The sequence below is a fragment of the Aedes aegypti genome, chromosome 2, assembly GCF_002204515.2.
Source record: "Aedes aegypti strain LVP_AGWG chromosome 2, AaegL5.0 Primary Assembly, whole genome shotgun sequence".
In the NCBI taxonomy this organism is placed as follows: Eukaryota; Metazoa; Arthropoda; class Insecta; order Diptera; family Culicidae; genus Aedes; species Aedes aegypti.
Genome location: NC_035108.1, coordinates 32,381,369 through 32,408,006, shown reverse-complemented (window position 1 = coordinate 32,408,006; position 26,638 = coordinate 32,381,369). Strand labels below are relative to the sequence as shown.

The 26,638-nt window shown below is 36.2% G+C and overlaps 1 protein-coding gene across 14 annotated transcripts in view; it reads left to right on the top strand.

Annotated features, from left to right (window-relative positions):
• The window catches only part of LOC5574086 (collagen alpha-1(XVIII) chain), a 980,207-nt gene that overhangs the window by 158,646 nt on the left and 794,923 nt on the right, over positions 1 to 26,638 (top strand). The gene's annotated exons all lie outside the window — the stretch shown is intronic.

Genomic DNA, 26,638 nt, shown 5'->3' with positions numbered 1-26,638 from the left:
CTGGGCTCAAGTGTTGATCGTCTCATTCACGGAAACACGAACGGAAAGTGCGTAGAAGCGTGCGCCACACCAATTACCAGCCCTGACTCTTGGCCCGAAAATTTACTGCTAGACAAAAAACCTTCCAGGAACAAATCATCTTCGCAAGCAACGGCCGGCGGGTTGACTCACCAGCAGGTTATTCGGTTGAAGTAATTCGATATCTGATGTTTGGAAGAGTGTGTGCGGTGCATACTCTATCTCACATGCGGCTGGTAACGATCATCTTTCCTAATCTTATCAAGATTATGGCGGGAATAAAATTTTACCGCAGCCGCAGCAGCAGCAGCAGCCGTTCGCTTCTCAAGTTGCTCATTTTATGACCCTATTCCGCTGAAGGTGAAATTTGAAAAAAAAAACTTTTTTTTCGAACAAAGAAAAGGAGATTTGCATCGGAATGGAGTGGTAAATTAATATTGACGCCACTTCAGATTAGCTATGCAGCCGCGATTGCTAATTGGGCAAATTGGATACGGGAGTCTATGCAATAATTAATTTATTGAAAACAGCCTGGAGGTAATTTCTAGAACACTACTCAGTGCTGTCGGTACCAAACATTGCCGCATGGATGCGAAATGCATGATGTACGGAGGTTCCTCTCACGCTCAGGACGTCTGTACTGTGAAGGAAGATACCAACAAGTTTGTATGCGCAAATTTTCTTCGATTCTTTTCAACTCGAATGGAAATACCTAGGGTCGGTGTTCCCTTACTGGACAGTCCCCTTTAGTCGCACTAGTGGCTTTTTACGACCGTTTTGCTACAAATATTTTCAAAACATTTTTTGACATGAAGGTCGGGAGCTATTTATCTAAGTACCATTGATGGTTTATGGACAAAAGGTGGAAAATATTTTTTTTCTTCTTTGAAAAAAGATTTTCGAACTTTTATCCCACCTTTTTTGTTCTTCGACCTTTTGTCTTTCGACCTTTTGTCATAGATTCACCATTGATACACAGCTTGATTTTGTTCAAAAAATGATCAAAATAATTAGTTTTGCTTGAAATTTGAGCTCCCTTGCGCTTATGACACATTCCAGCGTAACGCGACACCACGAGGAACAGACTTTTATTAACAAACGAGGCGTGCTCTCGGAAATATGCCTTGTGACCACGTGATTAAACAGGTACATATTATATTATGCATATTAAATGTACTTGATGTTATGCTATTCATTTTGAAACTTTACACTGTATATATGATAGCTAAAAGCAGATGCTTTTCGTAACGCGACACCATCGCTGAAATGCACTTTTTCAAACATCACTCTGTAATCGCCTATATCTGCCCTGCTATAATTTTTACAATCCGGGTTTGTTCTAGGCAATCCTTCTATGTATTGATAAGAACCAGAGTGTGACTTCAAACTAAAAGGAAATATTGAATAATGACAGAATCTCATTGATTTCATTTCATTTGAGCCGCGTTACGTTTATCATCCAACAGGGTTCTGCAAATGGTGTCGCGTTACGCAAAAATCATTTTTTTATTTTTATTGACCAAATCGGTTATGTTGGTTTCAGGTTTCAAAAAAATGTATATTCAGTAATATTTTCTGTTTAATACATCCGACATTTTGCCTCACAGTGGAGTAATTTGATCAGAAACTGGCTAAAATTAATTAACTGTTTCCATGAAGAATAATGCGCTTGTAGTCACCATAGAAATATGACTTATTTTTTTTTGCAATAATTTTTAGATGTTCCTGTTAAGTATTTTGAGAATGTTTCCGGTTCAGAACCTTCGGATGGCGGAGCAAATAATCTCTAATTTTGACACATGGTAGAGTGATTGAATTTGACTGTGAAATAAAATTAGTAAACCTTTCAACAATGTGCTTTGAAAAGTATACTTTCGGTCAAGGCGACAGGCAGACGTTTATGGTTGTCAGAACTAGCCGAAATTGAATATCACAGAGGAGTTAATGGATCTAATAAATGGGCAAAATTATTCAAAAGTTTCAATAAAGTATTTCAAGAATATTGTTTCTAGAATTAGTAGAATACCATAATAGCTTCCAAATGGTGGACGAAAAATCTGTAGAGCTGTTTTACAGTGGGGTAATTGCATTTAGCTTTTGGGTTAAATTTGGTAACCATCCATTTGATAATTTTTGAAGATGATGTTTCCGACTACATTATAGAGGACATTTAGAGTGTAGGTGTTTAGAATTCACTAATAGTGGTTTGAAGGACACGGAATTTTGCCGCACAGGGGTGTAGCTGAACCTGACCAACCATATTTCAACGTATCCATATAGTATTTTGAAATCATGTTTTTAGCTAAATTGTGAGGACGTTTATGATTTCTAAAAAGTAGTCTGAGTATCATGGAATTCTGTCGCACAGAAGAGTAAGTAGACCAGATTATTAGCCGAAATTGTGATTATAATAAAACTTTTTTTTTTATTCATGACGCTTTAACCACTTTTGGTCATTCGCGTCTGACTATATTAATTTATAGTTACAACAGTTTGATTATATCTAGCGTATAATTAAACTTATGATATGTCAGGACGAACTTACAATTTTCAAATCGCTCGTTTCCAGCAACTATCGAACCGATTGTTTTAGCTTTTATTGAATGAAAATAGTTGTACTAGCTTTAAGCATTGGCGCAATTCATCTGAAACCTTCCACGTTTTTGTGAGATGCAAATATATGTTTTCTTTGTTTTGTTTTTTTTTTGCACAAAGCTGATCAAATAGCTCTGGTTTTTGGTCTGATTTAGAAGTAACCCAAAACTTATCAGAAAGGTGTCGGTCGGTGAATGGATATATCCCATAGCTATAGCTATAGCCTCACACATGTTGGAGACATGACACATCGTGTAAAATTACTTCAACGTCATGTAAATTTATGCAAATTATTGTGTAATCGGTTAGAACCCATGCTAGATTACACGATGTATAGCGGAAACATACATGATGTTTTTGTAATTTTACACGATATGACACGTAAATTTGCGACATATCTGGTATTCCCTTTATGTGCATGATTTTACGCTGAAGTTTACATGGATTTTTCTTTCTGTGTAGACCATTGCGCGTTTTTTTTTTCAAACACGTCAAAAATCATAATTATAGAACATCAAGACCACCTTGATTGCCAAAATTCATTATTATACAACATAAACGATGGTTTTGACCTGGAAGGGAGGCACAGATACTACACACGAAATATTGAACAACACTTTTTCAAATTGCAAGATAACTTCCACTCACCAACGACAATCAAGGCAGGCTTGTGAAAAATCGCTAGTTTTCTTTTGATGTGTACCTGCGATCTTTCTGGACAAATTTGGAAAAAGGGCCATAGTTTTTTGTGCATTTAATTTTGATTTTGATTGGAAAGATGCGTGTTTCAGTACTTTATATTCGATCAAATCAAATCGCTTTTTTCATGTTTGTCCATTCATTAAGACCTGGGCTCTCAGTGACAGTTAGTGACAGCAGAATCTCGGCTCACTATGACGTACATACATTTTGTATTGGTTTCTCCCTCCCAGGTTTTGACATTCATAGACAAATGTTATGACAAAACTACGTATATCTAGGTTGATTTTTAAGAGACGACCATTGTATGAATGTTTCGGATCTTTCAGATGCCATTATTATGATCACCTAGGTCCACATACAATTCAAATTATCTATTGCGTTCTATAATAAGGAATTCTGATGAGTTTGCAAAAAACGCAGTTGTTTTGGATTGTTTTCATGAATTGAACGTTTTTACAGATGTTCCTGATTATCCACCGGAGAACCGCGTTGTTTACCATCGGAGTCAAGTATTCCCCAACATGTAAGAGAGTACTCCTTCATTGAACGGTACCTGTCTGATAAGATTTGGGTCACTAGCCAACGAGTTTATTAAAAAACCAGAGCTATTTGATCAGTTTTTAGTGAAAATTGAGAAAAAACAGACATACTCACATCTAACAAAAACGGGGAGGGTTCCAGCGGGGTGGAACCAATGCTATACGCTATTAAAACTATTTCCTTCAGCTAAAAGCCAAAAATTTTGAAAATCGGTTGAAGCATGGCTGAGAACGAGCCTATTCAAAATTGTAGTTTTGTATTGGAAATTAAAATTAACGTAACGCGACACCAAATTTTTGCACCTAGTGTAACTTTTTGAAGAGTGGGTCGATTTTAATTTTTTTTTTATGGAAACACGAATCTTGACGAGTAGGAAGAGAATCTAAAATGTGAGAGTTCTACAAGAAGTATTTATTTTACTATGTCAAAAAATAGCCGATTTTCGTAACGTGACACCATATCAATGTGACTGTTTGAAAAAATACGTTTTCAAAAAACCAATAATGTATTTAAAACAATTAAACCCACACATAACAATGTCATCAAATACCCTCCTAGTTAACGTATAAGAGAATCATATGACACCTGATAAACTGTGATACAGTACTTTCATATAAATGTTGTTAAATATCCCAATTTATCACCAATAAGTTATGTTAAGTTTATATAACTTTTCAGGTATGTTTTTCATTGTATTTTCAATCGAATTTATATTTTTTATACAATTCAACATATTGTCTTCCATGTTCTGCATAGCTTTGCAATCATTTCAGTGTTTGAAATTTTGATATCTTGACGTAGATGTGCGTGGAATGTGTCTTATAGTAAACCTATTGTTCCTATAATAGCACTACTGAGAGGAACTATTTTTTTATTATACAAAATAATTGATGAATTAAAAACTTTTTCACATCAAACGAAATCTTTTGATCCACCCTTTGTAGGAAAAATATAAAAGTTTGTGAAAATACGGTTTTGATAAGTATTTTTCCAACTCCGTGATGCTAGTGCTACTATAGGAACAGAAATTAGACATAGTGCTACTATAGGCACATGTATTCCTATAGTGGCACACGCGATAATAAATACAAACATTTGAGTTTTCGTAGTTTTCATATTTTTCCCACAAAACCAAGATAAAAAGCTTTCAGATGATGTTAAAAATAATGACGCTAGCGATATTTTTTCGATTTTACACAAATTTTAGTTCTTAGCTATGCGGCTATTGGTACATCGACCCTATTCCAATTTCTGTCGCTGGTAATTTCAATTCCTCCCCTTCAATTATTCTTCGGAGAAGTACCCGATCTGTTGAAAACAAGGCAAAACCATCGATCTTCCAGTAGGGTGAATGAAATGCTGAGTTTGATTTTACCACAGGCCACAAAGCTGGACACAATACTTTATTAATCTCAATACCGTTTTGATTCATATTGCGGACAGCTTCAAATTCCGGACACTCTCAGCCCTGTCGTCGTAAAATTTGAGCTTCTTAGTCGTCCTTTTTTGTGGGGGGGGGGGGGGGTTGGTTGCTATAGCCCAGAGGGCGCTCCTATTCCTAGGCGCTAATGATTTCGTCTCATAATAAATATCACAAATATTTTAATAAACGATCAAATGTGATGGAGATTATGTTGCTATGAGTTTTCGACTTTCAGCCTATATAGATCATAAACGGAAATCCCAAAACCCTTAGCAACATTTTAATATATAAAAAAACAAATATCTCAAATACTTTTATATACATTCCCAACGAACGAAAACTAATATACATTTAAACATTATTTAGTTGAACAATTTGCTGATATAAAAAGTGAGTGTTATTTTGTCCTTGTATCAATTGAATCTACCTTAACAATGCCTACTGTATATGCTATGTGACTATTTCCCAGAGTAATACAACTAATAATATTACGATGTGCCCTTTTGATAGTAATCTCAGTCTTGTAGAACCTATCACTCAGTGTAAAACGAATTATCTAGTGCCAATCTAAACACCACATAGAACTGTTTATTTGTAAACGTTTTTGTGTCTCCCTCAAATTTCAAAAATTTTCTCATTTCCAGCATTTCACTTTTTAAACAAAATTGTGAAAAATTTAAGCAACAGTTTTCGAGTAACGATAATTTTTGTTTGTGGTACTATTCTGCCTGTATAAAGTTCTTCAAAAGTCAAAAGCATAATTTTGACAATACAACTGAATAGTATGATTTATGTTATTGCTTGATATTGCATTTCGGTTTGTTTGATAAATTGACTAAGAACAAAATGGCATTGTATAAAATATGATGTTTGCACTTAATAAGAAAATTTTTCATTCGGTATATATTATTGTACAGTTTTTTCTATGCTTTTTTATGCTGATCTAAGAATCAAAACGAAGCGCTAACGGTGAATCACGTTTTTCTGATAAAATTCAAAATGGTCGTCAAAATTAATTTAAATTAGACTACAATTTTCCTCCATGCGATGCCTCTAAGATTGCTTTGTGCTTCAGGGAATATTTGAGAAGAAGATACGTGAAGAAATACATAGAATTTAACAAAAACTGTGCTTTTTTGCCAATTGTCAAGCTAGGGTCCAGCAATTTGAGTCAATCAAAATGCTTCTCCACTAGTTTTATAAAATTCAAGCAAAATACAACGCAAACTGTAATTCTTATTAAATATGCCGATGGTAGCCGCGTTTCAGCGACAATTACTCAACCATAACTCGGAACATTTTTTAACGAAATATTATGCGTATTCACAGTCATGTCAGACCAGAAAAAAAATGTAGACTTGACTAGAATGCGAAGAAAAGTTTTAATGTTAAACATAAATAAATTAAAACCTAACATTCGATGTTTCGAATGTTTGGTTATGTTTGTTCGTAAAGTAATATTGCTGTTTGCATTTGAGGTGCAAATCTTGACTAAATGTCCTCCAAATGCGGTAACACATACCAATCAAAGGACTCCTAGCAACGATGATCTAAATCACCGCTGACCTAGATAGAAAAACCTATCTTTGACATCGCATTTCTTGTGGAAAATCTTACCGCATTTGGTGTTCCCGCATTTGTTATTTGCATTTCAAACGCACACAGCAATATATGAAGCATCTAAGTATGAAATATATGATACTTTTTCTTAAAAAAATAAACCAAATAATTAAGTTTACTAAGATTTCTTGAGTTTTCCAAAAGCAGAACATCTAGAACGTTTGAACTATTTTTTTTACATAAAGAAGAGGTGTTCGATTTTCAGTCAACTAAATGGCTTAAATTACAAATAAAATATCGCTGTTGAGATGATAACAAAATGGAAAAAAGTCAACAATTTCCCTGGATTTCAATATATTTCGCTATGGTTTTATCTTCTCCAGTTTTACGTTAGATATATTAGTGAATCTTGGAATTGCCAAGCATCAATTATAGATGGTTTTCAAACTAATTTCATCAAAATTAAAAACACAAAAATGCTGCTATTGGTGCAAACTTGATTATGAAACGGAGGAATGCTATCGACTGAGGGAACTGGCAGTAATCTGTTATTGGCGTTGCAGTCAGTGTAAATCAAAAGCTGATTCGTTTCAATTGTCCGACGTTTCGATGTATTTAATCCTTGAAGAAGGTGTTAAATACATCGAAACGTCGGACAATTGAAATGAATTAGCTTTTGATTTACACTGACTGCAACGCCAATAACAGATTACTGCTTGATTATGAAATTCATCACTATCACATGAAAATCATTGGTCCAGAATAATCAAGGGTATGAACTGACAGTCTAAACAACATATAAGTTGAAGATTTTTTCAACTTTAAACTATACCATATTTCATCAAACTTCAAGAGTGGTCTTGAGCTTCTTAATGATCACATGCTTTTATCGAAGGATCTCTCGAGATTATTTAACCAACAATTTCTTTAATAATACGGAATATTAGGGATCAAGCGCATACAGCCCTGTAGGAAAATGCCTTCATATAGTAATATCCATTTAATTAAGGGATTGTGCTACTTTGCCCTATATATTGATTGATTTGCCAAATGTCGTTTCCTCGAACGCCAGGCCCTTGAATATCTATTCTTTGAATATCCCGTTTCACAGCTTCCCATATTTCAGGGTAGGGAACGGACCAGTCATCTGGTACGCATCCTGTCACTGAGAACTATTCTTGCACCTTCATGAACTGCATCACTTCTCGAAGAGACAAATCTTTCGAAAAAATGGCATTCGAGGAAAAGAGTTATTCGGGGAACTGTCATTCGCGAAAACGACATTTGAGGAAAAGTGGCACAATCGTTTGATGAATGAATAGTATAGACAAATCATATGAGACAAAATACAGATATTATAAACAACATATAAAACGGGAAGAACTCACCAATATAATAAATAAATTGCTCGGCATTCACAATACGCTTATCAACATTGATCCTGATTGCTTCGCTCGTTACCGCAAGAGCAGACGACGCAACTAGAGGGCCAAATACTACTCTTTACTTGATATACATTAGTTAAGGTCATAAAGCCAACAAAATTTAATTGGTTTCATACAGGGCTTTAAGTTGCAGCTTATCTACGTGAAACAAGGTATAATGACTTCAGGGCGTTGATACAGATAAAAAAATGATTGATTGTTACAGGGCGTTACGATTCAATTCATTAAAGTGGACTAAGGTTAAATTATTGCAGGATATTAATAGAGCTTGGAATTTTCAATTAATGTCATACAGGGCGTTGAGATGTACCGTAATTTCGGGTCAAATTGATCATTTTTCATGGTTTTTCTAGTCTGTTTTCTATAATGTTAACAATGCCAAACAACTAAATGCAGGAAAACAAGTACGAAGGTGAACCTCATCGACTCATATACCGAAATTTTCTAACAAATGTCATTTTAGTGTTAACAAATATCTCTAAAATAAAAAATCAGGGGATATCATTTCGGGGTGAAATTGATCACTTGTCAATGCCATTATTGTTAGTTTTCAAAACAACTCTACATGATAAATTTGAGCTTCCTGAATCCGAATATGCTTGTCAATTTCTTAGCAATGCAATATTTATATAAATAACGAATAGTTAAATTTCAAGAATTACGCGAAAAACGCCTAAAGGAATTTCCTAAGGAATTCAACGATATCTTACAGAAATTCAATTATTTCAACCATATGAGCTAATTAGTACGAGTTTTGGTGATGAAATCTGGTTTGGGGATATATCTCAAGCATCCTCACAAACTTTCAGGATTATACCATGTTCAAATCCTTGCTTAGAAACAGAATTTCATAAGTGTTTATCAATACTGCACCGCGCATGATTTTGAAATTTTACATTATTTTCATAGTAATAAACATTTCCTAACGCAAAAAACTTCACAACACACAATTTGACAATAGTTACGACAACCAACGTTCATATACTGCAGCTTACATTGATATTTGTGCTCCATAACGAATGAATAAAATCGTGTGATACGATGATCAATTTCGCCCTTCTGATCAATTACACCCGATTTTACGGTATCTGATTTTCATAGGATAAGGTCAAATTACTCCAGAGCGTTGATATTGCTCAGAATGCTTGTACATTTTAACATGCAATTGATGTTCTACAAAGCGTTAATTTGATCTACATGAAATAAGTTCAATTATTGTACAGCTTGACAATTTCGATTGATGTCACACAGGGCATTAAGTTGCACCTGATCAATGTGGAATAAGGTGAAATTACTCCAGGGCATTGATACAGCTTGGAATTTTAGATTCATGCCCTACAGATTGTGGACTTCGTGGCCGTGCGGTTAGTGTCGTCAGGCATTCAAGCGCATCGTGTCATGGGGTGTGGGTTCGATTCCCGCTTCAGCTATTGGAACTTTTCGTCAGGAATGGTTATAGGTTGTGCCAATGGAGCATGCTTGTCCGTTGTCTAGTGTTAAGTAACAGTCTGTGAGCTAAATGGCTGAAGACGGTGTCCATGTCTTTTTTTTACAGATCGTTAAGTTGTACCTGATCTACAGAATAAGGTCAAATTACTCCAGGGTGGTAATACAGTTTGGAATATTCAATTGATGTTCTAAAGGGCGTTAAGATGCACCTGATAAGCTTGAATGCAAAAGATAAGCTGAAAATATTCCAGGGCGTTGAAAAGGCTAGATTTTCCATTTGATGTCCTATAGGACCTGAGGATGTACCTAATATACGCGAGAAAGGAAAAAAATGATCCAGGGCGTTGATATATCTTGACAATTTCGATGACATCAATCAGAGCGTTAAGATGCACCTGATCTTCATAGGATAAAGTCAAATTACTCCAGGGCGTTGATACAGCTTGGAATTTTCAATTGATGTCCTACAGGGCGTTAATATGCACCTGATCCAAGATCTACGACAAGGTCAAATTGGAAGTCAATACAGATTGGAATTTCCACTCGATATAGGGCATTGAGGTGCACCAGATTTACGTAAGACAAGGTCAAATTAGTGGAGGGCGTTTATACATGTTGACATTTGTCCCTCAGGGCGTTAACATGCAACTTATTTACATGGAACAAGGTCAAATCACTCCAGGGCGTTTTTAAATTTTGGAATATTCGATTGATGTCCTACAGGGCCTAAAGATGCACTTTGTCTACGTAAACTGAGGTCACATTACTCCAGGGCGCTGATAAATTTTTAATTTTCAATTGATGTCCTACAGGGCCTTGAGATGTATTTGATCGATTTGGGATTAGGTCAAATAACTCCAGGGCGTTGAAAGAGCTTGGAGTTACTATTGATGTCATACAGGGCGTCAAGATGCACTTGATTTACATGGGATAAAATCAAATTTATCCAGGGCGTTTATGTAGCTTGATATTTTTAAATAATGTTCTACAGGGCGTTAATATGCAGCTGGTCTATAGGAGACAAGTTCAAATTACTCTAGGGCGTCGATACAGATTGGAGCTTTCAATCGATACAGAGCATTGAGGTGCGCCATATCTACGTAAGACAAGGTCAAATTAGTTAAGGGCATTTATACATCTTGACATTTGTTCCTCAGGGCGTTAAGATGCAACTGATTTGCATGACATTAGTCCAAATGACTCCAGGGCGTTGATAATGCTTGGAACATTCAAGTGATGTGGGGCGTAAAGATGCACTTGGTCTACATAAGGTGAGGTCAAATTACTCCAAGGCGTTGATTAAGCTTCAATTTTTAATTGATGTCATACAGGGCGTTAGGATGCTGGATCTATATGGGACAAATTACTCCAGGGCATTGATACTGCATAGAGTTTTCGATTTTGATCTACGTGGAATAAGGTCAAATTACTCTAAGGCGTTGATAAAGCCTGGAATTGTCAATCGATGTTCTACAAGCCAATCGATATAGTAAAATTTTTCTAGGACGTTGATGCAGCTCGTGAATTTAGATTGATTTTCTACTAGGCGGTAATATGCCCTTGTTATATATAAAATTCTATGCAAATAGGTTTCAATTACTCCAGAGCGTTGTAAGGTACAGGTTGGAAATTTCGATTAATATCTTATGGGGCGTTAGATTGTTGTTGATTTCGCACATTATTTTTTATGACTGCGGGTGAAAATTTCTAAAAAAAATCTGAGAAAAGCTTCTTAGTCGTCGACTAAGCGCACAAATCTGCAGGAGTGGACGGAATATTCACAGCACTGATTCAAAACGGAGAAGCAGTGCTGATTTCACCTCTAATTGAGATGTTTAAGGCGAGCTTAAGATTAAACTATGTTCCATCTGATTGGAGAGCAGTGGAGGTTATCTTTATTCCTAAAATAGGAAAACGAGATAAAATGCATCCAAAGTCATATAGACCTATTAGTCTCTCATCAATTTTGTTAAAGACTATGGAAAAAGTGTTGTATGATTACATAAATTCAACATACATGCTCAAGTGTCCATTATCTGACTCGCAGTTTGCTTATCAACCTGGTAAGTCAACAGTTACGGCACTTCATACATTGGTAACAAAAGTGGAAAAAACTCTTTCAGTGAAAGAAATAGCACTTTGCTCATTCTTGGACATTGAAGGAGCCTTCGACAACGCTTCCTATTCTTCAATGACCCGTGCAATGAAGAAAAGGAATTTCAACAAGAATATCATTAACTGGATCAATAATATGCTTGCAAAAAGAGAAATCACTTCCGAGCTGGGAAGTTCGTCTATAACAGTAAGGGCTACAAAAGGTTGTCCACAAGGAGGAGTCCTCTCGCCTCTATTGTGGTCTTTAGTAGTTGACGATCTTCTTAAAAGCTTGGAAGAAAAAGGTTTTGAAGTTGTAGGATTTGCAGATGATATAGTCATTATTGTGAGAGGAAAGTTTGACAATACCATTTCAGAACGAATGCAACTGGCCCTAAACTTAACCAATTCTTGGTGTATTCAGGAGGGCCTTAACATAAATCCTTCAAAAGTAGTAATTGTCCCTTTTACTAAGAAAAGGAAGTTCATCCTAAAAGCTTTGAAGCTTGGAGGAGTACAAATGCACCTTAGTGAACAAGTCAAATACTTAGGAGTAATTTTGGATTCTAAACTGAATTGGAATGCTCATGTTGAATATGTGACTAATAAAGCTACAAGTTGGGCATGCTCAAAAATTTTTGGCAGAAGATGGGGCTTGAAACCAAAAATGATAATGTGGATTTATTTGGCCATAATTCGTCCAAAAGTAACATATGCTTCGCTAGTGTGGTGGCCAAAAACAAAAGAGGCCACAATACAAGCAATACTATCAAAAGTACAACGTCTTGTGTCCATCGCTATAACGGGAGCGATGCAAAGCACTCCGTCAAAAGCATTAGATGCTATTCTTCATCTGCTACCGTTGTACGAATTTGTACAATTAGAAGCGGAGAAGAGTTTTCTAAGGCTTAATAGATTGAATAAGTTCAAATCAGGTGATCTTGTTGGGCACTTGAATATTTCACAACATATCCATTGTGGGCCAGTGATGACTATGCATGAGGACTGGATGAAAACTGTGGACAATTCTGAAATTCCTTACAATGTATGCGATACGACGCGTACGGATTGGGATGTTGGAGGTCCCAATGTTCGTCAAGGATCCATAAAATTCTTCACAGATGGTTCAAAAATTGGGACACAAACTGGAGCAGGAATCTACGGCCCTGGGACAAACGTCTCCGTTGCGATGGGAAGCTATCCAACAGTATTCCAAGCGGAGATTTTTGCCATACTAGAATGCGCTAATATTTGTCTTAAGAGAAAATACAGACATGCAAATATCTGTATTTTTTCTGATAGTCAAGCTGCGTTGAAGGCATTGGGCGCATATAAATGCTCATCAAGACTTGTCTGGGAATGCATTCTCTCATTGCGAAAGGTGTGCCAAGAAAACTCTGTATGTTTGTATTGGGTTCCGGGACACAATGGCATTGTAGGAAATGAAAAGGCAGACGAGCTTGCTAAACAGGGTTCAAATACACAGTTCATTGCACCGGAGCCATTCTGTGGCACATCGTACTGTGCACTAAATATGGAACTAAAAAGCTGGGAACGACAAAAAGTGATGACCAATTGGATGGTCACCACAAGGTGTAATCAATCTAAAAGATTTTTAGTTTCAAATGAAACTATCACGAAAAGACTCTTAGAGCTCAACAAGAGAGTTTTTTGTATATACACTGGCCTATTAACTGGACACTGTCCGAGTAGATATCATTTAAAGAATATTGGACAGGTTCAGAATGATATCTGTCGTTTCTGTAATATGGAACGCGAAACCTCGGAACACCTGCTCTGCAGTTGTAGTGCATTATACAAGCGCAGATCCAAATTTCAAAACGGGGGTTATTTACCACCAAGTGAAATTTGGACTGGAAATCCCAGTAAAGTTGTGGGTTTTAATAACTCTATTTTGCCTGACTGGGAAAAGCTTGCTTGAGCTTGAGCTTGATTGGCCGCCCGTGGATGCTACTCCAGTATCGCCAGATCAGCTGCACTTACACAAGGAACCAACCGAATGACTGCTTGGGACTAACAGGCATCCTCAGTGTATAAGTGCTGGTGATCTTCTATTTTTAGCGACAATGGTGCCTGCCACGTCAGAATGCAGACCAATGAGGGGAAGGGGGAGGAATTGATGATGCATTGAACTGGCTCCCACGTAGACCGTATATTCCACTGCATCCACGCCAGTTCACGCGGGAGTGTATGGATTGGGGGAAAGGCATGGCAGAGAGGTTTGCTTTTGTGGTTAAGCAGACTGCCTATGTATCAGGCGTAAGAAAGGCGTGCGCGTGGAAGTAGGAAGCGTTAGGGAAACGGTTTCAGAGACAGACTCTGGTTCTAGCGTTTGCTATGAACGAATAGTTTGAGTGTGATATATTTAGAATGGAAGATAGAAGCAAGTGAGAGATATACAACTACAAAGTACGAGGAAAGGGACGGGCCTGGGATTGAACCCATGACTTTCTGCATATGAAGCAGAAGCGGTAGCCATCAGACCACCAACCCCGTCTACTATTTTGCCTGACTAGGAAAATACGCGTCAAAGTGCTTAAGCTGTTCACTTGATTCATGGTGGACAGTTTTAGTTCCTTCAATGATGCGAATAGTAAAAAGGGACATGCCACAAAAGTTCAATCCAATGGACGCAGTGGCTTAACCTTCCCAACAAAAAAAAAAAATTCCACCTGGAATACCTTCAGGGATTCTATCAAAAGTGTTTGTAGGAATTCTATCAGGAGTTCACCTGAGTCTTTTAACAGGAGTTCTTGTTGAAATTAAATCAAGAGTTCCAAATGAGTTCCTTCAGAGATTTCACCTGTAATTCCTACAGGGGTTCTTTCAGCTGTTTCCCTAGAGATTCCATCAAGAGTTTCTTCGGGGATTGCACCTGGAATTTCTCGAGAAATTATATCAAGGGTTCCACTAGGAATTCCATCAAGATTTTTCCTTGGAATTTTAAAAGGAGTGCCACCAGGCATATTATCAGGCATCCCTCCAGGAAATTCATCAAGAGTTCCTATAGGGATACCGTCAGGAGTCTATCAGGTATTCTATCAAGTAATTTTCTTCAAGGGCTTCTCCAGGGAATTCCTAAAAAGATTCTTCAAGGTAGTCATTCCAGAATGTCTTTAAGATTTCTCCCGGAATTAATCAGGGGATGCTTCCCGAAAATCTTGAAGGAATAAACCCTTGAGGAATTGCTTCCGAATTATCTCCAAGGATTCACGAGGGTTATCAGGAATTCCTCCAGGGATTTTATCAGAAATTTCTTATAAGAATTTCAATACCGGAATCAGGGACAAAATTACCGCCAATGATGTCATGTCAGGAAACATGCAAAATCACAAAAACTGATATAACTATAGTAAAACTGCACGGATTATGTTCAAATTTGGCATGGTTTTTTACGCCATATAAACTTTCAGACAAGCATGGTATATGAATTTCAAAAGTACTTCAAATCGAGAAAAACAAGTTTTTTATAAAAAAAATTTAGTGATTTTTTAATCGATTGTTGTCTTATCAACTGAACTAGGTCAAAACACTAAATATGACGTTTTGTAGGGCAACTTATGGGCTTTTATTTGAGTTGTGAAACAGAAATGCCGGGGTAGTGTTTGAACTTGAGCAATTTTACGAGAACCGCAACCCACTTGTCTAAAGTGGTTGTATTGATGTTCTCCAATCGAGCTGAAATTTACCGGAGTTGTTTTCCTATATAAAAGGAGATATTTCACAAAATTTCTGATTTTTTTTTTTATTAGAGGGAAGCGGTACAAAATAACCACTAATTATTCAATATATAAAAAAAATACTTAATAAAATAAACTGCTATAGTTATAGTAAAAATGCACGAACTTGTATGAAATTTGGCATGTTTACTTGCCGTTAAATGAAAATGGTATTTGAATTAAAAAAATGTTTCAAATCGAAAAAAAACCTGTTATTTATAAAATTTTTTTTTTTTTCAAATCGACTTATTTTTTGTCAACCGAACTAGGTCAAATAACTAAATATGAAGTTTTGTAGAGCAACTCAGGAACTTTCATTCGCAGTGTACTGTAGTTAATCAAAATTCAGACGGTACCAATATCTAGACACTCTGATAATATTTACCAATAAAATGCTAAATTGAAGGTTAATATGTTTATTTTAATTCTTTTTTTGTTATAAACATGATTGATCAATATACACGCATTTAAAATTCAGTTACAATTGATATATACTTAACAAAAATAAATAGTTACGCCAGACGAACTTCTATTCTCCTTGGTGAACTTATACTAGTGATAGTGCTGATTTTGCATCCTCTTCGATCTATCAACAATGATATGGTATTTTTTTTTTCAATTCTTGTTCGTTTTGACATTTTCCTTACTTATTCGCATGGATGGTATCTATGCGATCGAGGAGCGCTTCGATGGAGGCAGTCGTCGCAACAGTAGGGATTGTTACATAATAATATTCAAAGTTATAGTTATAAAGTTTAGTGACACCACATTGCAAAAATATGCTGTAAATACAGTTTAAAACAGTAGAAAGCCGCTGTCCGGAATTGGAGCCAAATGTTTTTAAATCCGAACATTGTATTGGAATCTTAATCGTAACGTTAAGTAATCATGCTAAATTTCAACATAATCCGTGCAGTTTTGCTTTAGTTATATCATTTTTTGTGATTTTGCATGTTAAGTGACATGAAATCATTGGGGGTCATTTTGTCGCACTTCCCCCTTATATAAAAATCTAAAATTTTGCAAAACATCTTCTTTTATATAGTAGAACAATTCCTGAAAATTTCAGATTGATCGAAGAACATCGATACAAGAAGGGGTTGCGGCTCTCGCGTATCAAGGAATCAATCCCGGAAATGCTCAAGGGATTACCCCGGATTTTTCACAGAACATATCGCGGAAGAACTCCAGGGATTCTAAGGGAGTCTTCAGGAATTCCTCCAGTGATTTTATTCAAAAATTTCACCAGAATTTTTTTTATAAAAATTTCACATGTCATTTGGGATTCCACTATTATATCATCCAGTGACTGTTCCAGGAGTTTCTCCTGGGATTCAAAACAGGAATTCCTCTGATGGTTTAACCAGAGGATGGTGGATTACACCAAGATGAACTCTAATCATCCCATAATCCTATGGAATTTGACCAATATTCCAATAAATATTCCACCAGTTCTTTTGTTTTCTTCCTTCACCAGTATCTTCACTAATTGTGTCACCTGTATGTTTTCGCGAGATAAATTTATTAAGAAATTAACAAGTTAACACTGTGAATATCACCAGAGTTTCGTTAGAACTTCCATCAGAAGAATCGGCAAAGTTTCGGCAGAAGTTCTACGATAAAATAATTTAAAGGTTTAAATAGGATTTTCCTTCAGGCTTATCAGAAATTCCTACAGGGAATTTACTGAAAACTACTCAGAGGATCAAACAAAACATTTCTCTGAATGCCTTAAAGTGTCTTTAAGTGCCATAAAGTGAATCTCAAAGATTTTTTTTTGGAAAATTTCTGAAAAAATCGTAGAGCCATTTCTGGAGAAATCCCTGAAGGAATCGCCAAAGAAATCACTGAGAAAATCTCGGAGCGTTCCCTGTATCAATTCCTTAATATATATATCAGGAAGAAATTTAAAGGAATCCCTGAAAGAGTTCCTAAAGAACTTTCTAAGATAATCCATGGTGGATTCCTTGGAAAAAAATAAGAAATACTGCAATCAATTGATGGATAAATTAGTTTGGGAATCCGTGGAAAAATTTTTTATACATTATTGAAGTAATTCCTGTAGAAATCCCAGAACGAATGGCTTGCAGGGTACCTTCAGAGATACAAGGAAGAACCTTTGAAGAAATCGCTGGTGAAAGTTATTAAAGATTTTATCGAAAATTCTCTAGCACAGAACCGGAGGGTGACGTGGGGGAACCTTTCAGAAATTGCGGAATCGCTAAGGGAATTCCTGCTCATATCCCGTGTAGAAAGGTTTGATGAATTCTTTTGCATTATTTCTCGTGGCATCCCTGAAGGCTTCCTGATGGGATCCTTGGAGAAATCCCTGGACGAACTCTTTGATGAATCCTTGGTAAATTTTGAGTAGAATCATTGTAAGAGTTCCTGGATTAAATCTCTGTATGTATTTCTGTAGGAATTTTTGGAGGTATTTTTGGAGGAATTTTTATTGAAAATCGGTAAAGGATTTTCTGGAGGAATTTTTTTAAAGTGATAAAACTCAGCCGACATAAGTTATATTGATTCAAAAAAGTATCACTACCTGCGTTTACATACAGAAAGTATGCTGAAACTATTTCTGCTATATCAGTGCGAAACCAAGTGATTTTCTTCAATTCGCAATCGTGAGACGAGTTATCCAAAATCATCGATGCCCAGTACAAATTTCAATGACGGCCTACTTCGCCTTAACATCGTGAGGAGAAGGCAATTTCAACAAACTCGCATTCCTGCTATGCAAATAATTTGGCAGGATTTGCAAAAAGAAATTAAAAAACCTTTCACTCAAATAAGAAACGAACATTGATTACAAATCTTTGTTTACGGATGACACTGGCCTCTCCGCCAAAGAAAGAAGCCCGCGTGTCATCTGTAGTAGATTTCAAAAAAGTTGGGATATTTTTCTTCATACTTGCCAAAGTGGAAGATTTCTCTTGATGCTTCTAAGACTTAACTAATAATAAACGAAAAGCTCTTTATTCAAAACCTTCAAGCACACATGTTGTCACCATGAAAGGGGTTCCAATAAATTGTTCAAAAGATTGACTCATGCTAGATAAACGTTTACTTTAAATAATCACATCAAAGCCACATGTCTTAAAACAATAAAATACAAAGACCAGAAATATGTATGTACAATTACAAAAAATAGAAAATTCCTATTGAAACGAATTCACAACAAAACACACATCCGACTCCTAACCGCCAAAACCACACACATCACATCTCAACGATGGGAGGGGTGATGTTGACAGCCTATTGTCTTCACCACAGGAGACTCCACCTGTCCGCCCAACATCTCACCGGTAGGCCTACCAAGGAACCCAGCATATTTTATCGATTCATCAAACCACATTTCATTAATTCATTCCATCCTATGCTTACGTCTTGCCCCATCTCGCTCAATCCTGGTTCTAGTAGCTACAACTTACGACAAGTAACATGCAGTCTTACAGAGTTGGACATCTTTCTTGTTGACAGCAGCAATCTCATCAACACTCGAGTCACCATTTAAAGCGACACATTTATTCCATTTCGTTCCATTACTGGCAGGATGAATTTTACATCCTGGGATTATGTCACTGACTGGGTGCATTCAACTGGAGAAAAGGGATGTATCGTAGGGAAAGTTTCTTCCAGAATGACTTCTTCTCTGCATAGAATTACTGAGGCAGATGAGTGACGAATAAATATATAAAGCATCTCTCACGGTCGCCTTTCAAATAATTCAAGGAATAGTTTTGTAAAAGTTGACCGGGTTCTCTGAGAACAACAGTATGCAGCTGATGTGAATAAGTATAACTGCTAATAATTAACATAAGATCAAAACTTTGTCTTGTTCTTCAAACAATTTTTCATGCCAGTCATGTTGTATGCTGTACCAATAAGGACCAGTTGTTGTAATAACATGAAAAAAGCTCTGCAGAGGATTCAAAATAAAATTTTGAAAATAATTTTGAAGGTTCCTCTCTGGTATAGTTCTAATGAGTTACATAGAAAATCCAATAGAATAATCATTGAAACAAATGTCGAATAAAATTATTAATAATTTTAGACACAAATCGTTGCAATCTTCTGTTGCCTCGATTAATGCGTTAAATATGTAGGTAAAGTTAGGTTAAGTAAATCGAAAGCGTGTTTTCTCTTATAAGTAGGTGAAATGAACTCACCTGTAAAAATTTCGAACTGCTACGGCAAATCTAATGAAATATGTTTTCAACAAAAAGTCAGTAAAAGCTTAATTTAATTTTAACCAAATTAGAATGATAGTGTTTTCTAATACAGAAAATCCAGATATCAGAAATTAATGTAATGTTTGGAATTTGGAATGATACTTTGAAAGGACAAAGCAGTGAAAGCAGTCAATTTTCAACAGCGTTTCTTTTTCCCCGTATCTGATTCAATATGCTTTAAATAACTTTTGACTCATAGTTAACTATTTTCTTCTATCGGAAGAGAATCATTCTCCCAATAAATTAAAATAAGCTACGCCAATGTATACTGCATTTAGTAATGATTCAATGGTGCGAGTGTTGATTCTTCGAATAAATATTAATCAAGTTGAGTATGTGATGTCATCTGTGCTACTGCATAGTAGTCACATTCTATCATTGATCTAGCAAATATACTAAGCTCTTCTTACAAAATCAGCTTTGTTACGCCCTACAGCACTACCAGTCCGATTACCTACGACTATTTGCATTATCTTACTGAAGTTTGCAGATCAACTTTCATCCCATCCAATTGGCGGCAGTATCTAAGCCGTAAGCCCATTGATTCCTGCCCGAGACCCTTTCCCATCCAATCTGCATACAAAGTTCCATTAGAGCGGATAATCCTTCTTCTGTCGGATCGAACCTCCGAAATCAAGCAAACACTGACACCGGAAGCCGAGGCAGAGACGGTTTTAATAAACAACACAAATTAAAATGAGTTGCAAGTCAAACATAACCGTCCGACCGAGACCGCACTTTTGTTCATTCCTGTACTCTGAAGTTACTACTAGTATGCATTGCAAACACATACAACACAACTGTGCCCGGGGTCATCCATCTATCCATCCAGGCAAGAATGCCAAAACCTGCTCGTACAGTATTGGACAATACATTTTGCATCTTCAAATATTGAACAGCAAATTCGAAAGTGCGTCTCCCTGCTTCAATCCGTCAACGTCACAAACAAGGCCTGCAACTCGAACACTTGATTTCGAACGATCTAGCGTTGCACGAATCAGCCTGATGAGTTTCGCTGGAAAACCATGCTCAGACATTATCTGCCACAGCTCATTTCTTTTCACTAAGTTGTATGCTGAACAGCGTACCTTGAAATCATTTTCTTTAAATCTACAACTTTGCTAAGGAAACCATAAATTTTCTCCTTGAATTTTTGAGTTATTTTTTTTCATAGAATTTATTTAAATCCAATTAGGCTGATACAAAATCCGAAAATTTTGAAGGTGAGAAAAAAAAATCATAATTTTTTGACATCATTTAGGTTTTTTCAATTTTTAAAGTAAAAAACAAGTAAAATAATGATCCAGACGACGACTGAAAAAAGTTTAACAACTATCATTAAAGATAATAATTTCAAAAATACTATGTGTTGAAGATCAAGTTATGTCTGAAGAACTGTGAAAACTGACCCTCGGAAGATGACCATTTTGTACGGACAATCTTATAAGTTTCAACTTTATTGTTCAATACTGTACATGCACGTGAATCAACGAATCCGACGAAGTATTAATGCCGTCAGCTGGGCTACGACGATGACGACGAGACTGTCGACGGATCTCAATCTTCTTGATCCAAAGCGACCAGCAGCGGCAGGGCGGGGAAGAGACCTGTAAGCAATTACAAACGATTAAAACACAAACAGAAAGCGAGAGAGATGCTGCTGCCAATAGCGAACAACAACGAGTCTCGGAAGAAAGCTCGGTCGGTACACACAGAATAAACACCCAGTCAATGACTAACGAGATAAACCGAACGTGACGAAGGAACGGGAGACGTAATAGGGGGAGTGACACCTACTACTATCTATACGAAGGTTCACATAAAACTGACGCACGTGCCAAACAGTCGAGACAAACTGGTAGACGAAGTTGATTACTGTCAGTTTGCTTCCGCAAACTGGGATCTCTGTATATTGATATGTTGGGAGGGGTTGGAAATAGAAATTTTGGAACATGTAAGATCCAAGGTTGGTATACGGTTACTCATTCTGCACAGCATCCAGACGTTTAGAATACGCATTTATTTGCGGTTTGGAATTATACTTTGTGAAGCCAATCAGAACCACGTTTCATTGATCGTAAATAAACTGGGGTGTTATTTTGTGTACTTAGTAGAAGACGTTCGAAAGAAGAATACGATTTGAGAGTGCGTAAAACCAGCCATTTTCAACCTCTGTTTTCTATTTCTTGTAACTTGGTTGGAAAATATGGAAAATTCTCTAAAAAAAACATTATTTCGGTTTTATGACAATCTTGACACAATGTTGCTTCAACTAGACTTGGTTGAATTGATTTTTTCAAACCTAAAAGAAACATGTGCTTTTGAATCACGCTGCGGTGCACGCATTGACGTAGGAAGGGTTTTTCTAAGGGGCGCATTGTGTTCTTCTATTGAAGCTTTCATAGCTTCTGTTGAAGCCTTCCTCGTTTCTGTTGAAGCTTTCCTAGTTTCTATTGAAGCTTTCCTTGTTTCTGTTGAAGCTTTCTTAGCTTCCGTCGAAGCTTTCCTAGCTTTTGTTGAATCTTTCCTAGCTTCTGTTGAAGCTTTTCTTGCTTCTATTGAAGCTTACCTAGCTTCTGTTGAAGCTTTCCTAGCTTCTAATGAAGCTCTTCTAGCTTTTGCTGAAGTTTTACTAGCTTCTGTTGAAGTTTTCCTAGCTTTTGCTGAAGCTTTACTTGCTTCTGTTGAAGCTTTCCTAGTTTCTGTTGAAGCTTTCCTAGTTTCTGTTGAAGCTTTCCTCGCTACTGTTGAAGCTTTCCCAGCTCTTGTTAAAACTTCCCTAGTTTCGGTTGAAGCTTTCCTTGCTTATATTGAAGCTTTCCTAGCTAATGTTGTAGCTTCCCAGCTTCTGTTAAAGATTTCTTAGCTCTGTTGAAGCTTTCCTAGTTTATATTGAAGCTTTCCTAGCTAATGTTGAAGCTTTCCTAGCTTCAGTCGAAGCTTGCCTAGTTTTTGTTGAAACTTTCCTAGTATCTTCAGAAGCTTTCCTAGCTTCTGTTGAAGCTCTCCTAGCTTATTTTAAAGTTTCCTAGCTTCTTTAGAAGCTTTCCTAGCTTCTATTGAAGCTTTCCTTGCTTCTATCAAAGGTTTCTTAGCTTTTGTTGAAGCTTTCCTAGTTTTTAAGAAACTTTCCTAGCTTCTATTGAAGCTTTTCTAACTAATTTTGAAGCTTTCCTTGCTTCTGTTGAAGCTTTCCCAGCTGTTGTTGAAGCTTTCTTAGCATCTATTGAAGCTCTCCTAGCTTCTGTTGAAGCTTTACTAGCTTCTGTTGAAGCTTTCTCAGTTTTTGTTGAAGCTCTTCTAGCTTCTGTTGAAACTCTCCTAGCTTCTGTTAAAGATTTCCTAGCTTTTATTAAAGCTTTTCTTGCTTCTATTAAAGCTTTCCTAGCCTCTGTTGAAGCTTTCCTAGCATAGGTTGAAGCTTTACTTTCTTCTGATGAAGCTTTCTTAGTATGTTTAGAAGCTTTTCTAGCTTCTGTTGAAGCTCCCTAGCTTCTGCTGAAGCTTTACTAGCTTCTGTTTAAGTTTTCCTTGCTTTTGTTGAAACTTTCCTAGATTCTGTTAAAAGTTTCCTAGCTTCTGTTGAAGCTTTCTAGCTAATGTTGAAGGTTTCCTTGCTCCTGTTGAAGCTTTCCCTGCTTCTGTTGAAGCTAACTTAGAGCCATGTTTTCAAGTTTCTTTCAGATAGCATTGCACAATGGTGCGAATCGTCAATTTTCCAGGAAAAATGTTCCCTGTTCTCGTTGATTTTAGACGTTCCATGTCTTAAGAGAAATTATTTGTAATTGTGTTTTGCATCTTCTAAGAGTAAAAGTTGAAAGGTGGCCCTTATTTAACTTTAAATTTTGAATCAAACTTTTTTGTTTGATGAAACTTGGGGCTGCGCTTTTCAGCAAACTTTTAGAAAAATGTTATGTTGGACAACTTTGTCGAAGACACTTTTGATCTCGCTCTTCATTTGAGCTAAGTAGATTGATTTTGAAAGTTTTAACTTAGGGTGGACCAGAAAAATTATTTACTTCGGTCTAACTTTTTGTTATCAACGTGAATGTGGTCTTCAGAAGAGCTGCGGAGAAAGTAATAATACCCTTTTTTGCTGAACATCGAAAGATTGTAATTCTTGTAATTTTGAAGCCATAAGCAAATTTAAGTGAAAAACTATGAAATCTTTGGATGCCCATAACTCATTGAGTTGGTTCTATGAAATTTTTCTTTAGGCGGCATTCGAAAGACCATACATTGGGCAATTTTTTCTAGAAAAACTGTGAGAACGTAATTTTTGTAAATTGATAAAAGTCACTTTAACCCGTATGTTACGGGGCTGACATACAAAATTCAAATTGCTCGTATTTTTAATGACATTTTGAAGATTACATCACTATTAGTTGTAGCTTAATGAGTGATGGGAAGGTAAAGCTCCGGCGTATTGTGGACAAAGTTATTCCAGAACATCTCTGGGTCAGGGAATCTATGACATTTGGTCGAAAGACATTTGGTCGAATGACGTTTAGTCGAATGATATTTGGTCGAAAGTACATTAGGTCGAACGGACATTTCGTCGAATGGACATTTGGTCGAAAAGGTTTAGTTGAAACAGAAAGCAAATGATATTTGATCGAACCGACATTTCGTGGAAAGAATAGTGATCGAGTCTAAATAGTATGTAGCATTTTTTCAATAATGCAAGAGTGATTGGATAAATGAAAAAGTATCAACTAGTTTGCCAACAATCTATATGCGATAAGCAAAACTTTGATATTCAATTTGATAGACGCTCTTCCAAGGTATTAATCGGCTTTAGGACATTTGGTCGAAAGACATTTGGTCGAATGACGTTTGGTCGAATGACATTTAGTCGAAAGTACATTTGGTCGCATGGACATTTGGTCGAATGGACGTTTGGTCAAATGATTTTAGAAAATTACGTCGAAACTTTATTTAGTAATGGTTGATTGAAAAATCGATTAATTCAGCAGAACCAAAATCAAGCTAGAATTTCTGCTCAATGGATGATCTTAAGTTTATTTTGGGCAAACATATTTTTCATCTGAAGTCAAACACGAATATATATATACATGATAAATATTACCTACGCTTTGCAACGTGGTGAATGCTTAAAGGCTGTAACATAATTACATTTTTCAGACAAAATTTTCATATATAGACGCTAGAACATATACTACTAGCGTCTATATATGATAAATTATTCTTGATAATATTATTATTCTGCTGCCTTTTTGAATTTGAAAATGGGACGTTTTGTTTCATCCAATTTTGTAGAAGTTTAAAATATGTATGCTCATTATGTTGAGTTTATTATTCTTTGAAAATATCATCATTCTTTGTAAAAAAAACCTCCTAAATGTTTGTGTCGTGCAGTTGTTGGAATATTAAACATTGTTGAATTTATTATTCCTTCAAAATGTCATCGTTCTTTACATAAAACTGCTGATATTTATCCAATGGCAATGTGACTTAGGGTAAGAATTTGAAATTTGGGAACTAGAACTGATACAGATGTACATTGAAAAATTACGTCATCTTGAATTGTCAGCATATAATGCACTTTTATAACAATTTTATTTCCAACGATTTTGACGAAGTGAACTAAAAGTATAACCTATATAATTCGTTTTCCTACTAATTGTTATGATTGTGACTTCAAGCTACATTACATTTCTTGGGTAAACACGTGGATTTGAAAACGGTGTCGATGGATTATATTGATAATAAGTTGATAATTGGTTCAATCGAAAATAATCAAACAAGAGAATTGTGTTAATCCTGTGTATTGTGTGAGGTGAGACGAGTTGACCTATGTAACAAGTTGATTTGCCTTCATTTGATATCAGCTTGTCGCGATTCATCCGACCCGCAGAATAAGCTTGAATGAGAAAAATGACAACAAGTAACGCCCCCAACGCAAGAAGTCGAGTTTGTGAGGGAGTCTGTGTTATCAACTGAAATTCCATAATTATGTATGTCGCATATTGAAGCTTTGAAGTTTGTCTAAGAAATACCGATACACCAATGCAGGTTTCTTGCAGTCTATCATGGTGTACCAGCATATGCAACCTCTAGTAATAGGACTATACAGACCGTCACCTTTTCCAATGATTCTATCATTGAGTTTTATCGTCAATACTACACTCTGTAAAATAAACTGAAAAATCCCTATTCGACTAAATTTTCGACTAAAATACCTACCAAATGTACTTTCGACCAAATGTCATTCGACTAAATGTCATTCGACTAAATGTCATTGGACCAAATGTCTTTCGACCAAATGTCATAGATTCCATTCGACGAAATGTCCTAAAGCCTGGGTCAGGTATACACTCCGAAAAAATCATGCGATTTTACGTCTTTTGGATGCACATAAAAGAAGCGAGCCGTATGCCGTGAATTTATGTCACATTTCAAATAGCATATGGTTTGTTTTGGGAAATGCCGATCATAGTGACATCGTTTTCGTGTCTATTAACGTGTAAAATTACATTTTTTGTTCAATACATCTTCAAGAAATTGGATATTGAAAGTCATCCAAATCATCCTGGAATTCAGGTCATTATGATCTACCAAATCTACTACAGTCTTTACTAACCCAATTCTCTTGAAACTTTCTCGTTCCTATTCATAAAGCTTCATATGGCTCCACGAGTATACTGCTATGAATATTGATAAACTCAAGGTCTCCAGAACATACTGAAGCTGTAGATATCAATTTCTACACGCAACTTAACTTATTATTCAAATAAAATGCTTTTAACACTTCCATACTCGATCACAAATCTCCGTTATAGTTAAAAATAATTGTTTCCAAGCTTATTGGTTGAA